Below are 14,087 nucleotides of genomic sequence, written 5' to 3'. Positions count from 1 at the left end.
TGGAGGGTGGGAGAATTGGGAACAATAGAGTGTCAAAGTCTGAGGAGAATGAGAAGAGAGCCAGTGAAGGGCAAGGACTTTCTGATGTGGGGTGTGATGAGCCCAGTTGTAGAAAAATGACTTTCATTCATCCTGAGACAGAATATTTGTACCCTAGCACAGTGAGGAAGTCTTCAGAGAAAGATCCCCTAGTATAAGTTTCAGAGCCCACATAAGAAGGGCAGCCTGGCATTTGAAGGGTCTGAGCAAGGAAAGGTTAGGGGGACATTTCTGCATGGGGATAATCTGGCACGAAGTATCAGAAGTCATATGTAGTTACAAGGATAACCACATAGTGGAGGTGTTGAGGAGATAAGAAATGAGCAGCATCCGAGACTGAAGGGGACTGAATGAGAATCTCCACAAAACATAGCCTAGAATGGGGGTATCATCAAGAATGCCCAAGTGTCTGAGTGGTCTAACATTATGTGTCAAAATGAAAGTATGTTGGAAGTATTTCCATAGGTGAAGGGGTGATGGATGACATGCTGATTAATTACAAACAAAAAGCCTAATGAGTTTTTTTATGTTAACTGAAATTTGGACTATCAGTGACAGAGAAGGGAGCTAGCTACCAAGATGATAAGGGAAAAACAGAATCTTGTAGTATTAGATTAGAATTGCATGGATGAATCAATGAAAATTTACATTTTTTCAACATAACACACAGAAATAAAGTGGTTTATGTACAGATGTGCAAATATATATACATATATATACATATATATGTATATATATATATACATATATATATATATAATTTTCCTGGCTCTATCTGCTCGGAAGGGCTTGGAAAAAATGGCTTCCTCATAACAACAATCGCAATTAGCACCTAGATTTTGATTGCTAAATATCATTCTCTGCCAAAAAGAAACCAGAGATCCTTGGACAAATGCCTAGTTACAGGAAAACAATCACAGTGCATTGTATACGAGTATGGATGGCATTGCCAACACTTAAAAATTAATTTTTTTAGAATTTTTATTTAGTCTTTGAAAATGTCATACATGTACACAATGAATCTTGATCATATCCATTCCTCACTTCCCCGTCCAATTCCCTTCAGGACTCAGTCACAGCTCCCTTCCAACTTCACGTGCTCTCCTTAAAGTTCTTCCTTTATATTATTTTTTTTTTTAGAATTTCACACATGAATACTGCAGTTACATAGTATCCACCCCTTTCTCTCTCCCTTCCAACTAATCCTCTGTCATCCTTCCTAAATTCACTAGCTTTTCTGCCTACTGAGTCCATTTAGTGTTACTCATATGCACGTGCACCTGGGGCTGAACAGTCAAGATTAGATAACCTATCATGGGCTTTCCTGAAGAAAACTTTTTTCCCTCTCTCATCAGCCATTGATGGATTGAGGTTATCATCTAGGGATGGGGACTTGTGAAACTTCCCCTGTCCACATTGACACATTGACCTCTACAGTCATTTTGCAAGTCTCGTTTAAGGCAGTCATATTTTTGAGATTCCATGGGTTCAACTTCCCTGTCATGTTTATATGATACTATCTCACAGCAGGTATCCTGGCCCTCTGGCTCTTTGAATCTTTGAGCCCCCTCTTCTGTGATTTTTCCCCCGAGCTATCACTTTCTCCCAGCATCCATGGACTGCCAACAGCAGCTCAGCTAGGATTGGGACGTCAGGAGTCCCTTTCCCTTCCATGCTAGATTTGTTAATATTTATTTTTTAGTTTTGAGATTATAATGCTTTCATAGCATGCTGAACTATACTTTCTGGATTGATTTATTAGTTGATAGACAATTGGGCTGTTCTTAGTTGTTTGGATGTTTCCTTGGTCAGACTGAGTTGTTAGTTAGGTTTCCAGACACAGGCATGATTTCCCTCTTGATGAGTGGATCTTAAGTCCAATTAGAGAGCTGTTGGTTAGCACCAAGGTAAGCAGGTTATTAAATGTACCTTTGCAGTTTATAGATGTCAAAGCTGAGTAGGACTGGTTCCCTCCCTCCTTTGGAAGACTGCACAGTGCCTTCTTGTACCATGAAAGCTAGTCCTCAGAGAGGGCACTTTCAGATCAGTTCCAGCTCAGGAGTCTCTGAGTCCTCTTTCTGAAGTATATGGTGTCTTTAGCAATAGGGACTTACCTTCCACCTCTGAGGGGGGGGCAACCAAGGGCAACAGCAATAGGCTGCATGTTTTAGAAGTCTCTTGGAAAGCTCTGGTCAACAACTCAAAAGACAACTTCTCATGTTTTGTATAGGGGGTTTTGTTAGACGGTCTTTTGCTCTTGGGGGGAGCAATGTCAGCATGAAAAAAGTTCATTAAAACTATATATGTATATTTATATACTGAATTATGTGTATTGTGGGGATTTTTAAGGTAAATAGTTAATAGTATGATTCCTCATACATTTTTCACATAGCCATATTGTTATTTTACCTTCCTCCCGCCTTCTGTATTAGTTTGTTTTCTCTATTGCTGCTATAAAATGCTGACCAAACAAACCTGGGGAGGAAAGGAGTTTAGTTCATCATACAACTTATAATCCATCACTGAGGGAAGTCAGGGAAGGAATGGAAGGCAGGAATCTGGTGTCAAGAACTGAAGCAAAGGCCTTGGAGAAGTGCTCCTTAGTGGCTTGCTCTCCTTGGCCTGCTCAATCCAGAACATTTCCCAGGGGTGGCACCATCTACAGTAGCCTAAACCCTCCCACATAAACTATCAATCTAGAAAATGCCCACAGGAAATGATATAATTACATTTTGATTTAAAAATCTGTCCAACTAAGGAAAACGAAGAAAAAATGTTCTATATACATGTCCACCAGCCAATGTGATAGAAGCAGTTCCCTAATTGATGTTCCCTCTCGCCAGGTGACTCTACCTTGTGTGAAGTTGGCAAATATTAACCAGCACACACATTAACGTGCACAACTTTCTTGTGTCAGCTAAAAAGACTAATTAAGTTAAACATTAAAAATTATGTTTAAAATAAAAGAACAGGAAAAGAGAACATATCTGGTCTAGAAGTTGGATGCACTGATGGAGTGGTTGCGGGCCAGATGGTCCATTACACCAACAAGGTGAGTCAGAAAATAAACAATAATTTGATATGTGTGGAATGTAAAATGGCTGGCTGCTGTCTCACCTTCCAAGTGTTCCACAAAATTTTCTTCTGGCTCACCCTAATAAGAAATATACAAAAGGGGCTGAGAATGTATCTCATTTTGTAGATGCTTGCTTCAATATCTTATTAAGACATGGATGTGAGAGAGAACAGACAAAGCTAGCGAGCTTACCAAATTGAAGTGTGTAAGCATACAATGGCCTGGCACATGTCTGGGAATTCTTATAAAATGAGATTAGGCCCCACACTTGTATCATCCACATAAATAGTCACACAAATGAGTGAGAGTCTTCTAATGTTGAAGGTAACATTTACCATATTTGATTATGCTGTGTGTTTGTCAACTTTCCATCAATATAATGAAATACAGGAGATGAGCAACTTATTAAGGATAAAAGATTTACTTTGTCTCATAGTTTTTTAGATTCAAATCTGTGATCAATTGACTTCACTGCGTGGGCCTGTGGTGAGACGACAAGTCACAACAGAAACACATAGGAAAACAAACAAAGGAAAAGAGAGCTAAGGGTAAAGAAGCTTCTACAGCCTTCTTCAAGAGCAGACTCCCTACTCCCAGCGAAACAAGAACCTCCTGCTAGTCCCCACATCTTTAAGGTCCCACCACCTCCCAATAGCACTACCCTGGGAATAAAGCCTTTAACACGTGCGATTTGAGGACAATATCTAAATGCTATTTTGACCGATTTACAAGTGACATTGTAATGATTTACTTCTGAAGGAAACCCACAGCGAAAACGATAGCTTTGTAGCACGTTTCAGTAGAACAAACTGCTGTGCCACTTGAATCTTATGACTCAGAAGGTCCAGTGTCACTCAAAATACCAGGCCAAGGACTAACAGGTAAGCAGTGCAGACCACTGGTAAGTCCTAATAGAAAAATAGAATCACTGTAAAGATTACTGTGTCATATGAGGAAGATCATACTTTCATCTGTTGACAACTATTCTTCATTAGACAATGGCTATTGGTTGACTCTGGAACCCTGATAGAGTTGAACACCTATTCATCAGACACAAAATAACTAAACAGCCCATGTTTGCCTTCATGAACTGAATAATACCTGATCCATCAAGACATAAAACTGATTACAAAAAGCAGCATATAGAAGATGGAAGTAAAGAAGGAGGATGAAAAGACATTTAAAGCAACCCATTAGAGTCCCTGGAAGTTACCTTAAAAAGAAACAACAAATAAAGAATGTGTTTCAAGAAAACCTATTAAAACCCAGAACAGCAAGAATCTAGGCTGATTTAACCAGTACCCATTCCCTCCCTCCTCATTCCTCAGAAGGGTTTGAGGAAAGCCCCAGGGCCAAGAGGAGGGTCACTCTCACTCCCAAACATAAAATCAAGGTTATGCCAGGTGGCGGCGGCGGTGGCGGCGGCGCACGCCTTTAATCCCAGCACTCGGGAGGCAGAGCCAGGCAGATCTCTGTGAGTTTGAGGCCAGCTTGGTCTACAGAGTGAGTTCCAGGACAGGCACCAAAACTACACAGAGAAACCCTGTCCCCAAAAAAAAAAATCAAGGTTAGGACATCTTATTAGGAAATTCGGGTCACCATCTTTTTCCATGCCCTCATGTTAAAGAAACAAAACATCTAGCGAATACTACTAAAAAGTTGCTGTTCCCTGCGTTCCACGTACTGCCAGCTGCCAGGACAGAGGCACTATACCAGTTAGACCAAGAGTTCAGAGCTCAAAATTGCCTCCCTCTTGATCATTTGAAAAACAAACACTTTATGTTAGGAGAGACAGGAGGCTACTAGACATATCCGGTAGTCAGAGAAAAATCTCAGAGATCTTTTTTCTTGGAAAAGGGCAGCTTGTAAGAACACAACTCTAAAGCTCTCCTGTAAGAATTAACATTATTTGAAACATTTTTGGGGGTGAAGTCACTCCTAAGGGTACTCCCAGAAACAATGGATATATTTGTAGTAAGCTAAAACCTCTATGAGAGCAACAAGCTAAATTGTAGGCCAGCTAATTTCCAACAGAGAACCAGGGAAATACAAAGCTAAGCTAAGACCCTCCTGGCATCAAACCAAACCTCCAGTAGGAGTCTCAAAATTATCCCTGTAAGATGCTCAGCTTTAATTGGATTCAGCTGTGAAACAATTTAAACCACAGGGTATTCTCTAAAACAATAGAGCAATTAGGCAGCAATTAGAGGAGCCTAACATCTGGGTGTGATAGTAAGAGCGGTAGACAATTCAACAGACAGATGAGAAAGGACGATCAAAGACAGCCCTGTTGAAGACAGTCATTCTTCATTCTATACAGACAGTGGGCATGCTAGAGGCTAACGACAAACAGCATCAACAACGACTTCATACAACGTGGGGAAAAAATTCTACTAACATAGTCTAGCCAAGTGCCTACATAAATAAATAAGAAAACAATAAAACAAGCCACACATGGAGGAGAAATCAGTATCTGCGCTTACTACAGTATATTATCTAAAACATGACTCCCCAAAGCCCTCCCAGTGATCCTCCAGCTGCCTGTCATTGCCAAAGCCCCATTAGGGGAACCCCAACCACTTGCTAGAGACCCTCCAGCTGCAACTCTCCATGGTGGAGAAAGAAAGACCCAGATAGGTAACTCTGGCCTCCTTCTCCCAGCCTTTCTGGGCGCCCTTAGAACCTTGCTTCCACTCCCCTCTCTTTTCCTCTGTAGTCTGGACTCCTCAAAGCTTCACCCGATGCTCCTCCAGGATCCTGTGCGTCTTCCTTTCTGCCCACCTCTCCTAGGGATCTCTTAAAGTCCCAGATGCTGGCCTCTGGTGCCCTGTGCCTCTCCTCCTAGCCCTTGTCTGAAAGCGATTCACTCAAGCCCTGCTTGCTGCTTGTCCAGGACCCTCCTGCTGCCCATAAGGCAGAAAACCTGAAAACCCAGGTAATGAGCTTGCATCTCCTCTTCCCAGCCTCTTTTTGCTCAGGATTTCCCAAATCTCCCACCCCCACCTTTCCTGGACCCTGCTAACAAACTCCTTTTCTCTCTGTCCCTCACCGCATCATAAATGCCCCTCCCCCACGCGAAGCTCTGCTGGCTACTTGCCAGGAACCCTGCAGCTGCCCCACGTGGCCCAGAAACCAGTCCACAAAACCTGGGGAAACTTGCTCCAGGCACTGCAGTGTCCAGAAGGTAACTGATAATCAGGAAAGACTTGGGATAGAGCCTGCAGCTCTCAACACCAGATCCACTGAGGAAAACGACATCTCAAGCATAGAATGGTTAGTCTACTTGTAAACATTATACAAGCCTCCACTGAAATGACATGAAAGGTGACTTCACAAAAAAGGAAGGGGGAAGGGCTAAGAAACTAACTCCAGAGGTGCAATCCCAGCATAGAAACAAAAGCAACAAGAAAAACCAGGACATGTCTCCTCTAAAAATTAGTAACTTCATAGTAATATCCGCTAATGAAAATGACCTGGGAGAACGTCCAGATGAAGAATGAATATAATTATGTGTTCCAACGACTCAAAGAAGACATGAATATAATCCAAGAGAGCAAACACAATGGCGTGAATGAAGTAAGGGAGTCAATCTAAGACAAGAAAATTGAATTCAACAAAGAGAGAGAATTGCTGAAGAAAAGCCAAACTGAAATGAGGCTGGAAATGAAAACCTCAATAAGCCAAATAAACACCTCAATGGAAAACCTCACCAATAGAATGGATCATGTGGGAAACAGAATGTCAAGGCTGAAGACAAAGCAGAGAAACTGGATCACTCAGTAAAAGTCAATGAGAAATATATATGTGTGTGAATGTATGATTATATATGTATGTATATGGAACATGGGGTATTTGAAGACACCATGAAAAGATCTAATCTCTGAATTATTTGCTTAGAAGGAGAAGAACAGCATAGCAAAGTCATAGAGAATATTTTTCAGAGAAATCCTGAAAGAAAATTACCCAAACCTAGAGAAAGAGATGCCTATCTAGATATGAGTCCTACAGTACACCAAATAGACAAAACCAGAAGAAAACTTCTCCATGACATATTATAATTAAAACATTAAAAATGTATAATAACAACAAGTTATTGAAAAATATGCCATAAGTTTGAAAGAGAGCAAGGAAAGATACATGGGAGAGTTTGGAGGAAGGAAACGGGAAGGGGGATGACATAATTATAGTATAATCCCCCAAAATAAAAGAAATATGTTTAAAGTATTGAAAACAGCTGCCACACTTGGCTAGGACTCATTAGTGCATCACTCAGCCCTCATCAGAGAAGCTGTTTCTTGCAACAGATGGCACTAAACATGGAGACACACAAGTGGACAATGTGCAGAGAGTGAGAGACTTTGAAGCACTCAGCCCTAAACAGGAGAGTCTATGAAACCCCTTCCTTTGAAGTCTCAGGGATCTAAATGGAAGAGGAGGCAAAAAACCTGAAGAGCCAGAGGTGATGGAAGACTCCAAGGAAACAGTATATTCCAGACACAACAGGGCTGATACACATATGAAACTCACAGAGACTGTGACAGCATGCAAAGGACCTGCATGAGTTCAAACCAGACAAAATCCCAGCATGGAAGAGGGAAAGTGAACCCAAAGGACCACCCATTACCAAGAAACTATCATTTATACCTACTAGAAAAGAGAAAATCCGTTTTCTCCAGTAGAGTGGCACTGGGTTGACCATGCTCCCTGCCCAAGAGTAGTAGTAGGCTAACACAAAACAGATTAGATGTGTTTCGTGTGCTTTTTGTTTATTTTTGTTTGTTTGTTTTGTTACTGGGTTTTTGTTGCTTTTGCTTTTTACTTTTTGGGTTTTTCTTTTCTTTTTGAGAGAGAGAAAAAGAAAATGAAGTTGGTTGCATAGAAAAGTGGGGAAAATATTGGAGAACTTGAGGATGCAAAATATGATCAAAATATATTGTATGAAAAGTAAGTTTTTAATTTTTAAAAGGGCATTGGAAATTGCAGGACAGAAAGAACAATTCACTTATAAAACATCCTATCTAGGGGAAAATAAGCCTGATTTTTTTTTACAGAAATGTTTAAAGCCAGAGGGTAGATATATTCTAAGTTCTGAAAGACCACAACTGTCAATCCATAATATTATACACCTACAAAGTCACCTATTAAAATTAAAGGAGGAAGAGAAAAGTTTTTTTCATGATAAAAACAGATGAAAGGAATTTATGATCACTATGCCAGCTCTACATAGGATCCTGGAAGGAATCTTGAATCTAAAGAGAAGGATAAGCAAACACTCTGAAGAGGATATGGAACTAAGTAAGCAATATCAAGACAGTTAGTTGAGAGAGGTTTAAGAAAGTACCCCAAAATGACAGAAATTAATAGATATTTTTCAATAATAACTTTAAATAGCAATGGACTCAATTCTCCACTAAAGAGACACCTATCAGATGGATTAGAATACAAGATCCATCTTTCTGCTGCCTACAAAAATTATACCTTGCCACTAAAAAAATATGTACCACCTAAGGTAAAAGGATGAAAAAAACATATTCCAAGCAAATGTAACCAAAAAGCAGGTAGGCATAGCTTTTCTAGTATCTGACAAAATTAGTCAAAAGAGATAAAGAGGGTCAGTTCACACTCATTAGAGGAACACTCCACAAAGAGAACATTACAATTCTAAACAAATATTTACCAAACATAGATTACCTGATTTCATAAAAAAAAAAATACCACTAGATCTAAAACCACAGTTTAATCCCAATACAGTGATGGTAGGTGAATTAAGTAGCCCACTCTGATCAATAGACAGATCATCCAAACAAAAACTAACCAGAGTATCATTGGAGTTTGTGGTGGTTTGGTGGTTTGACTAGCCTTGTTGGAGAAAGTGTATCACTGTGGGGCAGGCTTTGAGGTCTCCTATGCTCAAGCAATGCCCAGTGTGACACACAGTTTCCTTCTGCTGCCTGCAGGTCAAGATGTAGAGCTCTCAGCTCCTTCTCCAGCACCATGTCTGCCTGCATGCCACCATGCTTCCTGTCATGACAATAATAGACTAAATCTCTGAACAGTAAGCCAGCACCAATTAAATGTTTTCCTTTATAAGAGTTTATCATGGTCATGCTATCTCTTCACAGGAATAGAAACCCTGACTAAGACAGAGTTAAATAAAATCATAAATAAAATGGCCCTAATAGACATCTATAGAACATTCCACACAAAAACTAAAGAACACACATTCTTCTCAGCAGCCCATGGAACTTTCTCCAAAACTGATCACATACTGGGACACAGGTATCAACAAATATAGGAAAATTGAAATCACAATCTGTATTCTGAAAACAATGGAACACAGCCAAATGTCAATTCCTAGAATCGAATGCAAATGAAAACACAATATGCCAAGACCTGTGGAATACAGCAAAGAGGAAAGTTTATACTGCTAAATGCTTACATCCAAAAATATAAGAGATCTCAAAATAATAAAATAATGATACACCTTAATGCTTTGGGACAAAGCAAATCCCCAAACAGTAGATTGAAAGAGATTATCACAATCAAGGCATAGATTATTGAACTAGAACAAACAAACATAAAATAATAACCAGAATCAATGGACGCAAGAGCTGGTTCTTTGAAAGGTAAACAATATTGACAAATCCCTTAGGCCAACTTAACCAAAAGTGAGAGAAGACCCAAATGAATATAATTAGAAACAAAAAGGTATACATTACAACAGATAACAAGAAAATCAACTGGACATACATTTAAAAAAATAAACCTTTATTCCACTAAATCAAAAAGAAATCTGAGTTGGGAATTTGCTTTAACTTATAAGCATGGGTAAGGACTAAAACCAACAATTGGCAAACGGAATCTCATGAAAAGCTTCTGTATCGCACATGGAACTGTCAATTAAGAAAAGAGACTGTCCAGAGAATGGGAGAAAATCTTTTCCATCTATATATCTGACCATGGATTAGTGTCTAGAATATAAAAAGAACCTGTAAATCTAAACATAAATAAACACTTCAGTTGTAAAATGGGCTATGGAACTGAACCAAAAAAAATCTCAAAACAAGAAAGGCAAATGACTAGTAAACACTTTAAAGAATGTTCACCCTCCTTGGCTTTGGGGAAATGCAAAATAAAACTATTTTAAGATTCCATCCCTCTCAAAACAGAATGGCCAAAATCAGGAATACAAATCACAAAATATGCTCGTGTGCATGTACCAAAGAGAGAATGTTTATACACTGTTGATGGGAGTGTAAACTTGAAATAATTCTGGAGATTCCTCAGTGAACCAGAAATAGAACTATCATATGACCCAGCTATACCATATGACATACATCCAAAGCACTTTATATCCTACCACAGAGATACTTGCATATCCATGTTTATTGCTGTTCTAGTCACAACAGATAGGAAGTAGAATCAACATAGATTCCATTAAATGGTGACTGGAAAGTGAAAATACGGTACGTATACAAAATGTCCACTTTTCAATAAAAAACAATGAAACAGCCAAAACAAAAATAAACAAACCAAGAATGAGTGACCCATAGGCAGGAAAGAAACTCCCTTAAAGAGTGATCATTTGAAGACTGTGAAGTTGCCATTACAAAATTTTAAAGAAATCATGGTTAAATAAATCAATGAAGGTCGGCTGATCATGGTTTTAAAACACAAAACAAAATTCTGGAGTTGAAAGTACAATAACTCAGATTTAAAAAATAAAATTCACTAAGAGACTGCAGAAAGCCCAGGCCTAAATGGAACATACACTGAAACCATTCCTCCAAAGCCTCTGCAAGAAGGACAGAAAGAGCCGGGCGGTGGTGGCGCACGCCTTTAATCCCAGCACTCGGGAGGCAGAGGCAGGCGGATCTCTGTGAGTTCGAGGCCAGCCTGGGCTACCAAGTGAGATCCAGGAAAGGCGCAAAGCTACACAAGAGAAACCCTGTCTCGGAAAACCAAAAAAAAAAAAAAAAAAAAAAAAGAAGGACAGAAAGAGTGTAAGAGCCAGAGGTAGTGAGTACCAGAAAACAGTGTCTTCTACACACAGTGGGGCAGCTGTATATACCAGCTCACAACAGTTGTGGCGGTCTCTGCGAGCTCATATGCACATCAGCCTTATTGTGTCTAGAAGACACTCTTTCCTTGGGATCATTAACCACCTCTGGCCCTTAGAATCTCACTGCTATTTGTGACACCTAGAAGACATCATTTATCATGGTTTGATTATGGTATATCCTTTTCCTCCAAAAAGTCTTACGTGTTAGAGGCTTGTCTCCTGATAGTACTGAGAAGTGTTGAGCTCAACGGTACTCCCTTAAGCGTTTCTTCTAAGAGTGCTCTTCTGTGATTAAAACCTTCAGCTTTTGTGTACCTAGAAAGGTTTTCATTTTCTCCTTCATTTCTGAAGGACCGTTTCCCCAGACATAGTACTCTTTATATTTTATTTGTTGAGACAGAGTGTCTCATAGCCCAGGATGGCCTCAGAATCCCTCTGCTGCTTAGGATGACCTTGAATTTCTGGCCCTTGGGCTTCTATGTAACTGAGTGTTGGAATTACAGACATGTACTTCCATGCCCTGTTTTCTGTGGTGCCGAGTATAGGGAACCCAGGACTTTGTACATGCTAGGAAAGTACTCTACCGACTGAGCCGTACCCCTAGGGCCCAGATATAGTACTTTCAGAGAGTTGTCTTTCTCTTAGCATTCATTCTACTACCTTCTGTACTACAAAGATTCTCTTGAGAAAACTGCAAATGATCTAATGGTAACTCAATTGTATGTAATGAGTCCTTTTTCTCTTGCTGCTTTCAAGGTTCTCTATGACTTTTGATGGTGTGATTATGTTGCCTCCGTGTAGCTATTAGAGTTGAAATTGCTTGAGATTCCTGAATGTGTGTGTGTGCGTGTGTGTTTTCAGATTTAAGTAGTTTTCAGCTATTTGATCCTCAAAGAGCCTCTCTGTTCCCATCTCTTTTTTCTTCTCTTTCTAATTCTTACATAATGTATAAGTTGATATATATGATTCATGATTGGTCCCTTAGGTTCACTTTTCTTCATTATTTTCTTTTTCTTTTCTCTTCTGCCTAGGCAATTTAGAATGTCCTATCCTCAAGTTCACTGATTCTTTTCTATGCCCAATGAAGACTGATGTTGGAAGCCTATAGTGGGTTTTGTTCTGTTTAGTTTATGATAATAATTTTGAAATTCATGTATCTTTGTTTTTTAATGGTCTGTTTTCAGATTTTAACTTGTTCTCACGAGCAATCATCATCTCTATTTCTTTGCATGCCTTGTTATCTTCTGAGGATTTCACATTCATAAATAAATAAATCAGCCCCATCTCCTAGTCTTTCCAGTCTAGAAAGACTCCAGTATGTCTAACTAGAGATTAAAGACCTCTCAATTTTTTCCCGAGGGATTTGTTTGTTTGTTTTTTCCTGGTCTCCTGCATATGTTTGTGCTTCTCTGCTCACAATTTCCCCCTCGTGTCTGTCTATAGTAGTACCTCGTGCCTCGTGCTCTAGTAACACATGGTACTGGAGTGCCACCTAGTATGTATCTGTGGTACTGCATATCATAATGTGAACATCTGTTTTTTAGCAGCCACTCTGACTTGGCACTTAAGTGTTATTAGCACTTTAGCTTTAGAAACCACTGTCTTGGGCAGCTCCTCCCAAAACTAGAATATTGGATACCTCTTCCAGTGTCTTTGCCTACTTAGATAGAACTAAACAGCCGAGAGTTCCCAACTGCACCTGCTATTCTAAGAGGTGGAGCTCTAAGGAGTATTACAAATTTTCCTACCAGCCTTCAATGTATCTGTCTTCCCATTGGTAGCAATATCTTCACTATTTTATGACTTTCTTAAAAGGCAACTGGGTCATGCATTGCTGTTAAGTCAATGTCTCCATGGGGAAACTAGGGTCAGGGTCTCCTGTTCTGCCTTCTTCCTAATGTCAAGCCTATAGAGAACTCTTCCTTTCTCTCTCTCTGTCTCTGTCTCTGTCTCTATCTCTCTCTGTCTCACTCTGTCTCTGTCTCTCTCTGTCTCACTCTGTCTCTGTCTCTGTTTTTCTCTCCCTTCCTCCCTCTACCTCCCTCCCACCTTCCCTCCCTCCCTTCCTCCCTCCCTGCCCCCGTCTCCTGTACCACTAGGTCTCTCATATATATCCCATACTGACTTAGGATTTGCTATGTACTCAAGGGCAGGTGAACCTATAGTTCTGTCTCCACTTCTCAAGTGCTGGGATTACAGGTGTGTGCCACCACATCTGGCTGCTTTCTCTATTTTATTTATTCTGTAATTCAAACATCACACAATTCATCCCTTAAAGTTTACAAGTCAATCAATGGCTTTTGATATATTCACAGGTATGGGCAACCAGCAGTACAGTCAATTTGGGGACATTTTTGTAACTACAAACAGAAGTCTTGGGTCATGTAGCTCTACATTCTATCACTTCCATCCTCTCAACAACTGACAACCAGTAATTTGCCCCATGTCTACACAACTTCTCTTTTCAGGTCATTTCATGATTGAAATTATATCATGCATTTTCTTTACTGGTCTCTTTAATCAGCATCATGCTCTCAAGGTTCATATATGCTGTGTTGTGTATCAGTTCTTTTTTTCTTTTTCTTTTTCTTAATTATTAAGAAATTTCTGTTTATATTACATACCAACCACAGATGCCCCTCTTCTCCCTCCTCCTACCTCCTATTTTTATTTTATAATTTAATTTAATTTTACATATCAGCCACGGATTCCTCGTCCTCCCCCCCCTCCCTAGCCAACCCCCCATTCCCATCTCCTCCAGGGCAAGGACTGACTCCCCTGTGGATTCAGCTCAACCTGGTAGATTCAGTTGAGGCAGGTCCAGTCCCCTCCTCCCAGGCTGAGCAAAGTGTCCCTGCATAGAAAGATGGCTCAGAGGTTAAGAGCACTGGCTGCTCTTCCAGAGGTCCT

Source organism: Peromyscus maniculatus, chromosome X, assembly GCF_049852395.1.
Source record: "Peromyscus maniculatus bairdii isolate BWxNUB_F1_BW_parent chromosome X, HU_Pman_BW_mat_3.1, whole genome shotgun sequence".
Classification (NCBI taxonomy): domain Eukaryota; kingdom Metazoa; phylum Chordata; class Mammalia; order Rodentia; family Cricetidae; genus Peromyscus; species Peromyscus maniculatus.
The sequence above is the reverse complement of the archived record's forward strand: the minus strand, read 5'-3'. Positions refer to the sequence as shown.